The sequence below is a fragment of the Cnephaeus nilssonii genome (assembly GCF_951640355.1).
Source record: "Cnephaeus nilssonii genome assembly, chromosome: 1".
Lineage (NCBI taxonomy): Eukaryota > Metazoa > Chordata > Mammalia > Chiroptera > Vespertilionidae > Cnephaeus > Cnephaeus nilssonii.
Window position 1 is genome coordinate 80,695,089 of NC_137072.1, and position 18,953 is coordinate 80,714,041.

The window sequence follows — 18,953 nt, forward strand, 5'->3', positions numbered from 1 at the left end:
CATTACTTTTGAAAATAATTTACTTGTTAATATTCAATTTCCTAATATTCAAAGTTATTGTCATGGATATGTAATTGAGAATACCTGGATAAATTAAACAAAAATAACTTTTATTGTATTGGTATACATGCAGCAATTAAAAACAAAATTCTGAATAATTATCAGACATTTAAGGTAATATAGCTATTTGCCTTTCCAAAGAGGTAGAGAGCCAATAAAATTACTATTTTTCTTTTTTTTCTTTATTGATCAATGTATTACATAAGTGTCCTTATTTTTAGTAGCTCATGTATATTTAATATAGCTGGAATATAATTCCTCACCACAGCAAATACTTTGAACTGTATTATTTACGTATTTGTCCACAAGAAATATCAATTGATTTTCCAGAACATGTAAAATTTAACTCTAGTAACTCATTATACAATATAAATTTTCAATGTGACACTCATAAAAGAATACACTAACTTGAATATAAATATGTTAAATACACTTGTAAGTTACTAAGAAATGGATTGGCAATAATTATCTACTAATTACCTTAATGTGGTTTTCAGTTATTAAACATCCATGTTCTTTTCCTCCAATTTACTGAACATTTGAATACTTCTGTAAAAACAAACAAAAATACATTAAATTAATGATGAAAAAGTACTTTATTTTATGGCTATCGTTGTAGTACTATTTGAGTAGGTTTTTATATTTCTCATTGTTTGCCAGTGTAGTTTTCCCCCATAATGCGTAAGGTATAGCAGAAAAACCATGGTATAAAAACAAAATTCAATTTACATAAGACACCTTTTCCCCCATGATCTACTTCACTATATTGTTCACTCAGAATTTGGTACATAAGAAATTTAAATATTCTCCTAATTAAAAGAACACATGATTTTTTTCAAACATATTCTAAGATTTCCAATAAATATTCTGGTATCTTGCAACAGGCTCTTCAAGCTAACACCCTAGGATGTATCTAATTACTTTTACCTTAGAGAGAACTGCTGTGGAAAACAAACAAAGGAAAACACACACACCAAAAAAAAAGCACAAAACACAAAACACTAGGCAACTCCGTAGTACATTTTGCTATCTAACCATATACCAGGTATATACACAAACATACACACATATATCTATTTTCTATGTACTAATGTGTACATACACTGAGGCTGTAATTATAATAATCTAAACAAATTCAGATTTTAATCAGATTAGAAAGAAATAAGTAAAAAACGTAAGTTTACTTAAATGGGAGATTTACAAGAGGGATTGTCTTCGTTTTCTTTAAATTTCCACAATGTTTTTGTATTTCTTTTATTATTGTTTTCTTACTGAACTAATAATCAACACATCAGACATTTCACACACAAAAAGCATGATGTCATTCAGAGTGTTTCTTTGGAATTTCAATGTTTTCTAATGTTTCTATCAACTAGTCATCAATTTTTAAACTTTCTGGTGAGTCATAGTGCTTCGTACAAACATCAGGTGCATTAGTTAATTATGGTACTTAGTGTTTATGCTATTAGGAGTATTATGCTATTAGCAGGAAGTTAATTAACTCTATACATGCCAAACAATAACAGTTCAATATCTATGGATGAGGAATTTGATATTGTCAGACAGTGATTAGCATAAAATAAAAATTAAGTTCTCTTTGCAGAATCACTACTGATTACAATTGCACACACACACACAAATAGAGGAACATATTCACTAAACGTATTATATTTTGAGGATTTGAAAATATTAAAGCAGTGGAACTCACTGAATTTTTTCTAGTTAGTGTCTACCCATACATGGCCAATTTGTGAGAATTTTTTTTTTTTTTACCACATGAGCAATCTAAGTCCATATTTAAAGTCAGGCTTGCTACTAAACAGGCAATTGAAAGCAATTCTTTAGTCAACTTCTTGCATTTCCCTGCATAACCATTCTTTCAACAAACAGAGCATATTCAATAAATACTGGCTATTTACCTAAGGTAATTTTCTCTGGTTTTTTAAGACCAAGCATAACTCCTCATAACTGATAATCATGGGTAATGACAGTGCAAACTCTCCTACAGATATCCTCACACTTTAGATCTTTTTACTTCCTTTTAGGAAACACATTCTGAAATCCAAACATTAGTATTTACAGAGTTTTTCGTTTATCACCAGACCTACCACAGACATAACCAATCAGATCTTCCCTGATGCTCATGCTGAACCCTCTACCGTAACATGAGTTGTTTGAGAACAGGGAATATGATTACTTTTTCAATTTGAACTACCACTCCTTACAGAACTAAGAACTAAGTGAAATAAGCCAGTTAGAGAAAGACAAGTATCACATGATCTCACTTATATATATATGGAATCTAATGAACAAATAAAGCAATGATCAAAATAGATCCAGAGACATAGAAGCATGGACCAGACTGTCGAATCTCAATGAGGTGGGTGGTAGGATAGATCAACCAAAGAACTTGTATGCATGAATGCACAGCTCATGGACACAGAAAAGAGTGTGGTGAAGGCCTAGGGGGAGAAGGGTAAGGGAGGGATGGAAGGGGTCAATAGGGGGGGGATTAAAAAGGACATCTGTAATACTTTCAACAATAAAAATAATTTTTTTAAAGGGGCCTTAAAATGCTGACTGGATAAACAAAACATTTACATTTTTTGGTTAAAAATATTATTGAAAACTGTTTATATTGGCCTCCCATAAATTGAAATCAAGAACAAAAATGCCCATTATATGTGCCTTTGAATTTGTATAGTTATCTTTATAGGACCTTTTGCTTTCCTTTTAGAATAGAAAAACAGAGTATCTTCAATTTACAGTTTGACTAGTCAACATCTAAGAGATTCACTCTCTGAACTGCATCCACTTAAGGCACTTAAGAGTTAGCAGACAACTTAAAGGTGAAAAAACAAGCTCACCCAGGGTCCCTTAGCCTCCTAAGAGTTAGCAGGCCAAGTCTGAGTTAAAACATGGGAAAGGAAAAAGGGAGGAGACAAATAGTAAGAGAAATAGAAAACCTAACAGTCAGAAGAAGGTATTATATCAAATGATACTGTCTATCAATATGAACTAATAAGGTAAATTTCTAATTAATAAAATTGACCTAAAAGGGATTGTAGAAAGGAGCTACTGTTATTATTTTTTGAGCAAAGTGGTCACAAAGTGCTGACTGAGGATATAAACATTTGGTGTGTTTCTGATAAAAGTCAATCCATACAAATATATTTTCATCACTGTTCAAATGACATAAAAAGCAATTCCCTAGCAATTAGTGTTGTGGTTCACTCTAGGTCTTTTGAATTACATGAAAACACTTTGGTTATGAGTACTAGACTGTTTTGATTAAAAATTAAACTTAAATTGACCCAAGCTTTACATAAAACCTTAAAAGCAAACACATCAAAAATGGAAAATAAAATAAGATTTGATTCACTGATTAAAATGTAAACACCAGTAAAAATGAATGTTCAAGCTAAGTTTTCTAATACTGAGATAGCAAATTTACAAAGTAGAGCAACTTCATTCATTATTCATTCATTCCTTCATTCATCCATCCATCAAAGATGTGCTGATTGACCAGGCACAGTCCGAGGTGCTGTGGACCCGGCAGTGAAATGAACAGACAAAAGCAACACTCCAAGCGTTTATACTTACTTTCTAGATAGTGTGCAAGAACAGAATACGGGAGAAAGAGAAAGACAGACAGTAACAGAAACAGAGAGACACGTTTTTCATTTTAAAATGTTTCTAAATTTTAAACACTTTTATTTTTGAACACTTTATATTCTCACTTAACCATAAAATGTTTGTATTTTGTTTTAAGGATTGAAACACTCTTTTTATATCCTCACTTAACCTTTACAAAAAAAAAAAATTGAGGTCGATACGAAGATGATCTTTATTTTACAAATAAATACTCTGAGACCCTGAGGGTAAAGCCAGAGTGTGAACACAAGTGACCCGAACTCAGTCTATACTCTCCAGCTCTAAAAGAGCGCCATACTGATTATTGCTGTCTACGTTCAAGAAGAGAGTATTCATAAGTAAAGCAAAAAATAAACTTCCTGAATTTTTTTTCAAAAAGTAATCATCAGAATTTCATAACACTTAATACTGTTAAAACGCACCTTCCCAGTCTGGTATATAAATGAGACTGCAAAAAAATCCAGTAAAAATTAGTCTGGAATTGAGACAAAAATATATTTTACTGTCTTTGTATGACAGTAATTACAAAATTAGGTGACTTATTCTACTGAACTACCCAATAAATGTTCATAAGAAATTAGGAAGTGACATGTACAAATATATTTTTAAGAGATAATTCTGATGTCAGTTAAATAGATGGTTTTTAGTATAAAATTATAGTGACTTTTTTAAAAGATCTGTAAAGACTGAGATTTTTTTAGAATAAAATAAACATTTTTTTTTACTCATTCCATTCAAATTATTTTTCCAATTATTTTTCTTAGTCTATCTACTTAGTCTATGGGTTATCTTCAAATATCTACTTTTGTTCCTTATTGCACTCTCATATTATCTCTATGGAGTGTTCAGATCTGTTTTTCATCACATTTTTAATACCATAACCCTTATAGTCATGTGACATAGGCAGAAAAGAAATATTTTGTTTTTATAGATTACAACGTGGCAATTTATGAAGATTACCGTGATTAACAACTGATAGTGCAAGATACGATTCCAAGGTATTTTCCTCTTCATTTGGAATCCTGCCACTACATGTTTTCACCATAGGCCCTATACCTGGCATATTGCAATGGTATTCTTATTGCATCATTCTGTCCTCTCTCAAATCTATTCTGGTAAATGTACAGGGTAATCTGAGACCTTGTTTTCCTCGTGTAGGTCTTCTGCTCAGCAATCCACAAAAGCACCCTACTGTTATCCAGAGCCTTGTTTTCAAGACCCTCTCTAGGAAGAATGTTCTCTTCTGCTGCGAACATTTTTTGGATACAACCGCACCAAAAAGAATTTCTACATCAGCCAGCTTCTGGTGCTGAAAGTCCCCTCAAACCGATTATAATGGACACAGTGGCTTGTTAATGCAATGGCTATACCAAGAATGCTCTCTTCACTTGTCTCTACTTACACATTGAATACCATAATAATAAAACACTAAGGTCTCCTTCTCCCATGAAATTTGCCTCAACACAATCACATCTAAACTCCTGGTGCATTTTAAATCGGGAGTGCAACCTTCAGTGCTAAATGTGCCACATTTTCCTTGTGTGGTGTTTTATGGGCCCCCAAAAGTAAGCCATTGTAAAAAGGAGAGTGCCTTGGGGCAAAATTTTTAAATCAATGACAAAGCTCGATAAAATTTCCAAAACTAACAGTTTCAGGACTATGGAAAAATGACCATCACACAAGAGATTAAGAAGAGTTTATTCCAGAAAAAATACTCTACTTCCAGTTATAACAGTAGAGATCCTGTGGAATTTCGTCCTGGAAATTCTTTTAGGTCATACAACAAATCATTTTTTATTAAGACATAATAACAAATCTTGATAAATTTAAAATAATTTAAATTATACAAAGTTAGTTGTCTAAACAAAAAGAATTACATTCATTTTTAAATTGATTTTAGAGAGAGAGGGAGGGAGAGAGAAACATCAATGATGAGAGAGAATCATCAACAAGCTGCCTCCCGCACACCTCCTACTGGGGATAAAGCCCTAACTAGGAATCAAACCAAGACCTCCTGGTCCATGGGTTGACACTCAACCACTGAGCAACACCAGCCAGGCAATAGTTTATTATTAGGGGGAAAGAACTGCAGATAATAACCCTCAAATCTTAATCAATGTATTACCTAACTTTTTACTTACAAAAGGCTGAACTTTTTACATTTGGCATAAATGAACATTAAAATTTTATAATTAAGATAAGAGAAGAAATCTATTTTGCTGACAATCAGTTTGCTGTCCAACATAGAGAGGATGGGATGGGATGGGATGGGATGGGATGGGATGGGATGGGATGGGATGGGATGGGATGGGATGGGACGGGACGGGACAGGGAAGGTGAAGGGAAGAGCCCTTAATTAATGTCCACTATATACCCAGCCATTGTGTAATATCAAGGATTGGAGCAGTATATATAAAATTCTGCCCGCATAGAGAAAAGCATCTATTTATTAAAATTATAACCAAGGACTAGGCCTTTTGCTTATTTCATTTCGTTTACAATTCCATTACACAGAGATGTTTTTGCACTGCCCACAGAGAAGTAGTAATGCCTGGATTGATCAGAAGCCCGTGGCATATATAACACCAGAACTCTGATCCCAGCAGAGACATTGTTCGGCTAAGACATTGTACTGGAGTGGTTAATTTTTCCAGGGGTCTGCTTCTGCTATACTCTTCCATCTTAACGAAGATAATAAAGTGCAAGGCCATTATTATCTTCCAAGTATCCAAAACCACCTAAACCTCTCATACCCACAAGCACTTATTTCTTTGAGCCTGGGCTAGGACTGATTGCCAGATGCAGTAGCTTGTTCCTATGTAAAGATGTATGCAGCTACTGCCCTATGACATAAGAAGGGAGAAAATGTGACCTGCTGTGAACCATGTGCCATCGGCAGGAGTTGTAGCATTCTGCCGTACACAGGAAAATGAGATGGTGCCACCTTTGATGGGAGAAAAGGTGGTAAAATGTACAAGAGATGTGACTATTGAAGGCTAGAACCAACACCTAGAAAAGGACTTGCTGCGTAGAGGAGATTATATGTGGGCAAGGTGGATCAGTGGCTGGGGCCAGAGGATTTAAACAGCCGATGCTCTACCCCTAAGAGACTCATGGACTCAGCCATGTACAGGGTGGTACAAAAGTTGGTTTATGGTTGTTTGTGTGGAAAATAATATAATAATTAATAAATAATAATACAAGTATAAACTCTGTGTTTCACATACTCACAACTGTAAACCTACTTCTGGTGGAAGTCATGTTTGCCTCTGCTTGAGAAATAGCTTTCAAGTTGTCAAAGTAAAAAGCAATCATTCAATTTAATAGTTTTCCCTCCTCACAAATGGCTATGTCATCACTATAATTATACATAATATATTTGCTTCCTAGTCATGGTTTCCAAATATAATAATAGAAAATATTGAGTTTCTTTCATTTATAATAAAATATACTTACTCTCTATACTTTTAAATAATCATGTTCTGGTAGGATACACTGAAATCTACCCTATTTCTTCTATCATAAAATAACAATTGTTTAAAAAGTACATTCATATGTTCTTTGACAGAATAGTCCAAAATAATTTGAACATTTGCTGTAAAAGTAATGAAAGTATAATATTTTAGTATTTGAGATGTTAAATTAAGAAGAGGATTATATAGATCAATGTTCATATGTTTCAATTTCAGTAGCAACATAGTGAGTTTTTAATAAATATTTTTCAAAATACAGACAAGTTAAGAAGGAAAAAGAGTGGTCTCAAAATTCCTGTTAAAATAAAAAGTACAATTCATAAATTACAAAGAATTTTCAAATGCAAAACTGGTTGTTATTGCCTCTTTGAATATGCATTGTAAAGCACATACATGTTTTTATTTTTTTAAGGTGGACAAACAAAAAGAAAAAATACACCTTCCTTGTTCTTTATAATAGATATGTTTTTGAAAGGTTGTATAAGAACAAATTCACTTTGAATGTATTGGAGATATTTGCTATTTAAATGATTTCTAAATAATTTTGAAATCTAATGCATAATAACCACCATTCACTGCATATTATTTTTATTTTTTTATCTTTATTTTTTATAATGGTTATATTTTATTTTATTTATATTTTATTTAATTGTTTAAAGTATTACAAATAGTAGTACATATGTCTCCTTTTTTCCCCATTGACCTCCCCGTGGCCTCCCCTACTCCCCAGCACATGCCCTCACCGCCCCCCCCCCCAGTGTCTTGTGTCCATTGGTTATGCTTAATGCATGCATACAAGTCCTTCAGTTGATCTCTTACCCCACCAACCCTGCCCTGCCTTCCTGCTGCAGTTTGACACCGTGTGTTATTAAACATTGCTCCATATCTCCTGCCCTTTGACTCCAGAGCATAATGTGGAACCTGGGAGCCAAGACAGTATCAACCAGAATGACTTAGATAGCACACTTTCTGATTCATATGATAATTACCTGAGAATTATAAATGTAGGAAATCTTGTCATGTTTTATTCAATGTTAAAATTTAAGCAAGAAACTTTAAAAATGCATTGAAGCAGAAATGTCAAAGTATGAAAAGGTCTTTTTCTTTAAACATTACCCTACCCTTAATTAGCAGGGTTTTTGATTCACAAAAATGTATTTTCCAGTCATGGCTAATTTAGACAAATAAAACAATGTAAACTCAAACTATCCTATATAATAAGAGAGGAATATGCTAATTATCCATTATGCCCTGAGGTGTAACGACTGACCACATAAGGACTGGATCACAGATCAACAGGAGGGTGGGGCAGAGAGCTACAAGCAGGGGGTAGAGAGCTACAGGAAGGGGCAGGGCAGCAGCTATGAGGGGGCGGGAGAGCTACAGGAGGGTGGGCCAGCAGGCAGAGAGCTCCAGGAGGGTGGGCCAGCAGGCAGAGAGCTCCAGGAGGGCGGGGCAGTGAGCTACAAGGAGCAGCAGAGAGCTACCAGCTGCGGTGGGTGGGTGGCCAGCTGAGGCAAGCGGCAGCAAGCTACTCGCACACCCATGCACAGGGCTACTAGTTAAATATAAAGAAAATAGCCTAAAATTATCGCTTCTTGGCCTTTTGGCTAAGATCAAGTCTAAAATTAAGTTATTGTGCCAACACATACTACCAAATATTTTCTACAGGCCCAGGATTGAATTTTTTAAAAAGGAGTTACTGAATTTTTATATAGTTCGGTAGTTTCTGACTCTCTGTCCTAAAAAAATGATCTTTATCTTCTATGTCTAAGAGGCCAAATTGTCAATCCTAAGGAAAATCCAATATGCCAGAATCCTGAGTTTTACTGATGAGGAGAACAGTGTATCTAATGAAGTGTTCTCAAAGGTAGAAAAGAGATCAGATTGCCAAGGCAGACACTGGCTCTCAGATGAGCTTTATCCCAAAATCCTCATTCCTTTGGTCATTAAAAGAAAATCAATAAATGTATTCTAACTAAAGTTTAAAAAGCTTCTGAGACGTGACCTCTGCCAAAGTCTTTTGGGGATGTTCCAACTGTGCAGGGGGCAGTGGGATCAAAAGGCAGAAAGAAGAAAATAAATGCTTCTGCACAGCGAAAAAGAAATCTGGCTGGACAACTAAAAGGGATTAGTTTATGCATCAAATATCAGATGACCAGGGCACTATTAGTCTGCTTTCTCCTCTTTTTCCTGTTCATTCTTACATTGCCTGTAGTTCATTGCATGAAGCTTTATTTCTCATTTGTATAAGGCTTCAAGCAGGAAATCTTCAGTACCAAGAGCTTTAGAATGGTGTGCTTTATATTCCACAGTAATAAGTCCTTTATCTGAGATTCCAACATCTGGAATTCAAATCAATCTAACATAGTCCTATATCGGGAAATATGTTTGTTTTTAAAATCATCCTGTACTAAAACCCAATGAACTTGACTCAGGGAGAGGCCTTCAATCAAGACCCGGTTTCCTATAGAGTTCGAACCCTGAGAGTTCAGAAGAAGCAGAGAAAGCAAACTGGCATACCAACCACCCCTAGTACCTACAGCTCTGAGGAAAAGTGAGCCGACCTGGACAGAACTCTGGGAACAGTTTAATCAACTGCCAAACACCTGCAATGTTGCCACTTTTAACGGTTTGGATGCTTGCCTCAAGTTTCTAGAAAAGTTTATCTACCCTAGGAAACCCCCACCCAAATAAGATTCCTTATAACTGAAGTTTTGATCAGGTATAATTCCAACTAATTATAAAGCAATAAGCTCAAATTATACTGGTATTACAGACAATTAAAAATTAACACCCTTGATGAAGTTTAGAGAATATGTATATGTGTGTGTATGTTGCCATCCTTTTTGTGGACATTATTCTTAGTCCATCTATTTTATTTCTATATATCATGTATATGTCATTTTAAGTTATTTTCATAACACATAACCATGAGGGGGAATGCTTATCACTCCTTTGAAACAACATCCCCTAGAAATTACTTTTAGTTAGTTACTTTAATTAATTAGTTACCTATATTAAATATTGATTTTTTTAAAATTTACTTGGTATGGAATTAATTCACATTGTTATCTATATATATAAAAACCAAGAGACCAGAACAATGGAACGACTGGAATGACTGAATGACCAGTTGTTATATGTGCACTTCAGCAGCCAACCAGCCCAATCAAGGCCCTGATTGGCCTCTCCCAACCTCCCACAGCAGCTCCCCTCACCGGGCCCGGCCCCCGAATAGCCCCCCAGGTCAATTGGGGGCATGGCCGGCCGGCCAATGTCCTGCATCCCTTCCCCCACGCGCTGGCCCAGCCCCAGTAGGCCCCCATCAGGGCAGGCGGCTGGACCCCACCCATGCACGAATTCATACACCAAGCCTCTAGTTGAATATAACCAATTTATTTTACAGTATACATTCAGGACCTATAAAGGAGATACCTATAGTTAAAATAGGAAAATATTGCTTCTATTGTTTTTCTATGTTTCCATTAACAATAAAGTTAAATTCTGAAATTCATAGGGATAAAATATGTAAATATAACTTTACCTAGAACTATAACTGGTAATAAAGTTTAACCTGTCCTTATTCTTTTGAGAAAGTATTTAAAATCAAGAGATCATGTTTTTAGAAAACACAGCCATAAACTTACTTTTTCTTAACTGATAAATATGTACCTTATAACTGTAAGAATAGCATGCTATGTTATTATAGTAAAAATTGAAGATCAAAAAGGAATGAAGTATTTCTAGGAGAGCAGCAGAGCAGAAGTTTGAACATCTTGGCTGAAATCATTTTTTTACCCCCAAAAAACATTTTTTCTTACTACTAATAGGCTAAAACTTTTCAATTATTTATTTTAACTTGGAACTTTAACCTTCATTCCATTAAAGTGAATGAAATTGTAAAATACATTTTCAAAGCAAATTTTTCTATATATTTAGATTTCAAGTAAGAACATCAATAATCAATCCAATTTTTTTTCTTAAAAGCCATAGTAAAACTGAGGTGGGCTAGATAAAGGAGCTACAAAACTTAATTAAACATTACTCCTGCTCCCAGGAAACTCAGACAATTGGGAAAATTCTTGACAATGTGCAACACTCTTGGTTTGAAACTAATTAACAGCATTAGGAATAATAATAACAATAGTAACAATAACTAAACTATAGCAATAATAGCTTCCGAGATCAGCTAACTTAATCAAAGCACAATTTAGACTATCATCTGGACAAACTGTGTTAACAGCACAATGGAGTCCAAAGGTAAATACACTAAAATATGACCTAAACATTAAATAGCAAATAAAAATAAAAATCTGTCTCTACTCTACTGCAGTCCAAGTCCAATGCAACTTGATCAAATTAAGCCAATTTAGTATACACAACTACTTAAAAGCCTGAGCTATACCAAGTGATGAAGGCTAAATGGATTCAGTCCAAATCTCTTTTATGTGCTTAGATGCTATTAATTATGGCTATATTTTATTATACAGTAGTAAAAATTGCAAGGCGACATCCTGTTATTTTCCACTGGGAAAAATGATACAGATGCACTAGGAGAACTCAGCATATACATCGGCATGCCGGCAGCATTCCACTTGTGCATGTATAATGTATCAATAGACACTGATGTTTCTGGGGCTGATTGTATAGCTAGCCAAACTATTGCCTCTTATGTGTCCCATAAAATTTTGGCTTTACAGAAATCTAGAACCTTTTCAGCATCTTTAATGACATATTGGGAAAAGAGTTGCTTTAAAATAAAGCATTTCTTTAAAAAAATAAAATGTCTTCCTTTTCCCCCCTAAAACTGCTGCCCTATTTTCAGGAAAAGTAGCTAGCATACCATCAAACTGCAAATTGTAAGCCTGAATTCAAATCAGTTATCTAATAAGTCATCTCATTTGTGGAGAAAGTGAATGAGCTTCACAACAGAATTAAAATAATAGCTTTTCTAAGCCCTATAAATATCATCTTTCATCCTTTCATCATTATTCTCATTAATCTGCATTCATCGTATGTTGAAAATGGTGCAGGCATTACATAGAATTCCAACTACACAAAATAGAACTACTCATTATTTTATTCTATTTGAGAGAAAGAAAGAAAGAAAGAAAGAGGAGATAAGGAAAATTGGTTTTTTGATTAATATTTGCAGCTTCTAAGGATAGTTGACTGGAGTTCTGCAAGATCCGTACACTTTAGGCAGGAAAACCTGCTGCTGTAGAGCTTGAGGAGTTCCATGAATTGCTTTTAGTTTTAAAGTGGGAGAAACTTCAGATTTGCTGCCATGACACATCTCCTCAAAATTTCTGCTGATCCTAAAGCTCAGAGTTCCTGACATGTGACAAGCCTGCTGCAAACTCCACCTGGGCCACCTGACAGTGCCAGCAGGGAGATATACTCCCCCTGCCTCCAACGTACGGAACGGACGATGTCATTCTTGTTGAGATCCTTTAGCTCTACTGGTCATAAACATCAAGCAGTCTGTGTCTGCAGAGAGTCTCCTGCATGCCTTTCCCATTTCCCAAAATATTAACCCCCTCAGCAGTCTAAGTGGAGCTAAAAAAAAAAAAATCAGATTTTTACATTTTTGAGAAATCCGTTCAACTTCTGAATGGTAGATTATATTAAGGTTTTTTGTTTCGCTTTGATGCTGTGATCTCCAAAGTCAAGTAAACTCAATAGGAAAGTTTCCTTTTTGTTTCACTTTTTCTGTTTAGAGCAAACAAATTCAGTTAGTGGGATGCCTGGGCAGCAGCATCTGCATGATAATCATAATGTCATTACCGTTGTTTCACGGCTTGGGCATAATGGCATTAGTCTGCAATACCCATCTCATCTTCCATTCCCTTTACCAGATAAGCATTGAGAGAATATCCTACTGTTTAATGTTCCCTCTAGAAATTCAATCTAAGGCTAAAGCAAGGTTTGTCATAATTGCTACACAGTTTTAAGAACATCAGAGCAGAATTTTTCTTTATTACATCTATTACAACATCATGTACCACACAGCTGTTCAAAACTTGATGAGGATGTTTTCGTATGGTTACTGCTGAAGAGAAAAGACCATCGCAAACCACACATTACAGTAACCACTACTATTATTGAATTTTGGTGATCTCTCCTCAAACCCTCATCTCTAACTCAAACCTGAAGGTGTGCCAAATTTAGAATGTTCTCCTCTGCCTCTTCATTTATGTTGATGGCTTCATTTTTGGTTCATTCATTCTACAACATTCATTAAAAACCAGTTGGGCTCTAGCCACTGCACTATCATATGTGTGATATGAGAACACTGCTTTCTAAGAAGCTTAATGATCTGTGGAGGAACAGTTGAGTAAATAAATATTTAAAAATATGAGGTGCATAGTTTGTTTAAAAACTTACAAAAAAAAAAAAAAAAAGAAAAGAAAAAGAAAGAAAGAAAAAAAAAGAACTGAAAGTCCTGGAGATGGACAATAGGTTTTTATGTGAGACAAACGTAACAAAATGTTGCCTTGTATAGTCAACATGTCACATGTCATGTAATCATCCACCTCATGATAAACCTCTAGAAGGCAGGACCTACCATTTATTGTTTTGACCACTCCCCCAGTTATGTATCACAAATTTTACATATACGTTTCTTAAAATATATATACAATGATAGTAACTAATCCATAAAGCCTGGGCCTGGAGCCAGACTACTTAATTACAAATTCTAACTCTGACACTAGCTGCGTGAATTTAAACGACTTAAACTGTTGGTGCCTCAACTTGCTTATCTATAAAATTGGAATTATGAGCTATCTTAAGGTATCATTGAAAAGATTAGTAGTCCACGTGCAAATTTTTAAAATATTTTTCCTGTTTCCTTTCCTCCCCACCTCCCTTCTCCTTTTCTCCTCGTCCTCTGTCTCTCTATCTCTCCCCCTTCCTACTTCTGTCTCTTCTTTTCTCTCTCCTTCCTTCCTTCCTTCCTTCCTTTTTTCCTTCCTTCCTTCCTTCCTTCCTTCCTTTTCTCCTTCCTTCCTTCCTTCCTTCCTTCCTTCCTTCCTTCCTTCCTTCCTTCCTTCCTTCCTTCCTTCCTTCCTTCCTTCCTTCCTTCCTTCCCAATGTTAGATGGAATTAATCAGTGGAATTTCCAATCTAGATATGAATGAATCCCTGGTAGAGATGTGATAACCTGGGGAAATGATTGGGGCTCAGCTGGGATTTGCTAGATCTACGTTTAAAAACCAGAAGGGGCACATGGAAAATGTTCCGGTGAGAGCACAGAAAGGCAAAAGAGCTTGTTTTGTGGGAAAAGATGTATCAGAATTGGGGGGCTGGAAAAAACAAAGACCAAGCTTGGAAACACCTGTGAAGGGAAGGTAATTCACTGAACTATTTGAAGAGTTGTCCCACATAAAAGATGGTTGAAATTTTCTGTGCTGCTTCAGACTACAAAAATAAAACAAAGAGCTGGGAATTAAAAAAAAAAAAAGTAATCCAAGTAAAAGCCCTAGAACTGTCTCTAGCACATAACAGGCACAGAATTGTTTTTAGCTGGTAAAGCTATGAATGGCCCTGGCTGGTGCTCAGTGGTTAGAGCACCAGCCTGCAGATGCAGGGTCGAGGGTTCTATTCCTGGTCAAAGGCTCAATTCCCAGGTCCAGTCAGGGGGAGTGTGAGAGGCAACCAAAGAATGTCTTTCTCTCACATCCATGTTCCTTTCTCTCTCTCTCTCTCTCTCTCTCTCTCTCTCTCTCTCTCCCCCCCCCTTCCTCTCTCCTCCCCCCTCCTTCCTCTCCTCCACTGTCTCTAAAATATCAATGAAAAAAATATATTCAGGTGAGGATTACAAAATAATAATAATAAAATAAAGCTATATATGTTACACTTGGTGTTTTATATTCATGTTTTTAGAAATTATAACTGATAAAGTAAATAACATGATCACCATTCAAAAGATGGTGATTCTATAGCACAAAGAACATAAAACATTATCAACATGAGAGAGATACTCAATGGCAGGGTCACATGACAATATATACCTACAATATTCAAAAATGACAGAAATAAAAGGCTATGATTTCGGGCCTCATAATCAATATGCTTACAATCATTTCAAGGGATAAGTATCACTACTAAAAAAAGAAAAACACCTGGCAGAGTAAACAAAGAGCAAAATTTTTTCAAATGTGAAAAAAAGTCCTAGATAGCTCAATATAACTAGCTTTATACAATTGATTTTTTTTAAATCGGGACCTTGCTCTCAGGACTTCTAACAAAATGAAGCATAGATATCCGTATATTCTTTATTAATAAACAAAATAGAACATTGCATAATCACTTCTGAAGATATTTTTTATTATGCCCATCATAAAATACTTACTGAAATTTACAACTTTCAGTCTTTTGGATTAAGACTATAATCATAAAATTTAGAAGAATGTATGGTCACTAGATGAAATTATGTACTTCTCTTTGTTTCTTACCCAGTTCATATTAATCATTTAATTAATTAATTTCAATAGTTCATTAGTTAAATTTATGCTGATAACTTTCTATAGCCTTAGAAAAAATAATTACGAGATTTTTCAACAACACAATGTAATAATTTCAGAAATACAATAATCGTTTCAACAAATGAAACTATAATTTTCCTTGGAGTAGGAAGCTAGGACCTCTTAAGAGCACAACGAGGCTTACACGATGATTATCACAGTATTTCCTTTAAAACTAATGTTATTTAGGACAAATGCTGCTCAAACCAACAAACTGTGCAAACAGAGAAGCTGTCATTCTAGTATCACAGGAATTCAATACAGTGCTAAAAGAGATAATTCCAATTCACCAAGCTAGACAGTTGTATCAACAATACACAATTTAAACTCAGGGCAAAGACAGTTAAGGGCTACTCATGGGACAATGATATCAATAGGTTATGCTCGGAATTAAAACACAGGAGGATGAGATTTTCATTGGTAAATGGTTATGCAAAACTTTGAAAAGTAAATGTTAACAATAGAGATCAGAATATATTACAGCAGAAGTGTCCAGGAAGTAATCCTTTTTTCTACCATATATTTTCTATTTATAATAAAAATAGCATTTTCAAATATAGACTTGTACCATAAAAGAAACTATCCTCCCTCTCTACTTCAGCTCACACCCAGTTAATCTCATAATTCCTCTCATTGTTTTGGCTATTTTTTCTCCAATTTCATTATGATTGAATATATATACACATATATACATATATATATGTTTAAAACTAATGAACTATTGAAATTAATTAATTAATTAAATGATTAATATGAACTGGGTAAGAAACAAAAACAAGTACATAATTTCATCTAGTGACCATGCATTCTTCTAAATTTTATATGATTATAGTCTTAATCCAAAAGACTGAAAGTTGTAAATTTCAGTAAGTATTTTATGATGGGCATAATAAAAAATATATTCAGAAGTGATTATGCAATGTTCTTTATTGTTTATTAATAAAGAATATACGGATATCTATGCTTCATTTTGTTAGAAGTCCTGAGAGCTTATTCCTAAAAATAACACTGAACTCTCTGATATTCTTAGTAACATTATATATATATATATTTTTTTTTTTTTGCTAATTTTAATTTACAAGAGTCTATCATAGTTTTCTACATTTCCTATTCTCTTTCTACCAATTCATATGGTATACTGCTTCTAGAATATCCTAAAATACGGGTAAATTCATGATGAAAATAGCTAACATTACCATGTGCTAAGCCTTGTTCTAAGTCCTTTTGCATACAGTGACTCATCCACTCTTCACAACATTATGAGAGCAGCTCTCAGTACTGTCCTGATTTTAAGACGTAGCGATAGAGACCTAGAAATTTATTAGTAATTGGCAGGACCTGGACAAGAAATCAAGCCCGTTTAACCCCATAGCCCATGTTCTTAGCCACTTGATTTTGCTCTCTACTTTCTTTGTCTGGTTTAATGCTATTTGTACTTCAGAGCTAAAATCAAAGGCAGATATTTCAATAAAGCTTTTGGCACTCATGCAACCAGTCAAAACGAAGCTTTCCTCTCTCTCCTCGTAACCTGTAGCTATTCTTCTCTGATTCTTCCTGAATATTCCCTATATGCTAGCCACTGTTTCCATATGTGAGTCACCTCACAAATGATACAACAAATATAACTACCCCACTTTATCGATATACAAAATGAAGGCCAAAGACATTTTTAAAAGTCTTAGGAAGGCACAGGGCTGATGAAGAACTCTAACCAGCAGCTGTGCTCCCCTATCATCCTTGTCACATAGCATTCTACCCGCCAGCAGAAAGAACAGGACAGGTTTGGGAGCACTGGGCTCTATCTGGGTTTCCTACTTATTAGATTCACAGACTTTGGGGAGTTGCAGTACCTCCACAGCCCCGGAGCGGACACAGGCAGGGGGCTGGGGGACACTGCCTGTCAGGTGCAGGGCCGGCCTAACTCCCTCCCGCTGTGGCTGGTGCTGAGCAAGTCAGGCGTGGTCCCTGCCATGCGCGGGGTGCCTCCTCGCGCGATGGGCCTCTAGTTTGTAATAACGGGCTATAAAATAAATGCCACTTTAATTGACTAATTCAATCCTCTTTGCACAAATAATCTGACCAACATTTTAATAAAAAACACACTCACAAAGTACCATATTTTGTCAGTGAATTGTATCAGCAAATGGTCAAATACCAATGCTTAAGATGAAATACAACCTGATAGTGTTCAGGAAAAGTTCCCAATGTGTCAAACAGGAAAAAAAAAAACAACCAATTCAGGGCAGGACTTTGCAGTAATGGTATTTTAATTGGTTATTTTTTTACGTGTATCTTTTTCTGCCTATTGATAAATGATAAGATGTATTTGTAAGCTATGGCTTTATGAAGAGAAACTGCAAGGAAAATATTAATGTTTGTTTTTAATTTAAAATGAGACCAAGCAAAGAAAATTAAGCAAAAACTGAAGAAGCTATTTAATGCAATGACCTTGTCAAATATTCCATGGAATGAATTGTGTTTGCTTCACTAGAGGATTAAAAATGAAATAAAAACTGTGATTAGCATTATGGAAATGAACAAAAGCTATTGTATATGGTCATTAGTTACATAACAGAATTTTTTCTCCTTAAGAAAAAATAATATTGAATTCTTAGTCTTAATATGTGGAATCATTTTTACCACATTAAGAGAAACAATGTTCCATTTCACTAATGAAGTAACAAAAACAGTGCATTTGACACTGCCGTAAGCATTCTGCAGAATTTCACCCTTTTTTTCCCCTTGGGGCTTAAATGCATTCTTTTCTAACATCATTGTTTGGAATACAGAAAAATCAAAACCTTACCTAGACACCAGTGAGAATACTTATAGGTTAGCAATCTGTGTAAGCAGTGACAAAACCTTTATGTTCTTCTTGAGGCAAGGGAAGGACTTTATCACAGATTTTTTTTTAAAAGTATGTAAATTTGAATAATCCCCTCTATCCATTCTACATATATGAATCTAATGTCAAAGTTTCCATATGGAAATAGCATGAATCAAATTATAAATTATTAAATTATTATCATTATTAGTAAATTTTAACAAGAGGAACCAGGTTAATATCACATTAACTAATATATTCAAGGATTAAACTTCAAAACTTGAGGATTATGATGAACATTATCTCTGAAGCCAAAACACTATTCTTGAAACATAAATTTAGTCTTCATTCATTTAACCAACATTTAATGAAATCTGCCATTTCTTTCTTTGCTGGTAGATATATAACTAC

General features: G+C 34.8%; 1 protein-coding gene across 9 annotated transcripts in view; it reads right to left on the reverse strand.

The window, feature by feature from the left end:
- ADGRL3 (adhesion G protein-coupled receptor L3) overlaps nucleotides 1–18,953 on the reverse strand; it is a 761,705-nt gene that overhangs the window by 589,590 nt on the left and 153,162 nt on the right. For all 9 annotated transcript variants that reach the window (XM_079770921.1, XM_079770928.1, XM_079770927.1 and 6 more), the window contains exon 2: nucleotides 541–609. The gene's annotated coding sequence lies outside the window, so the exon portion shown is untranslated. The remainder of the gene's footprint in view (nucleotides 1–540; nucleotides 610–18,953) is intronic.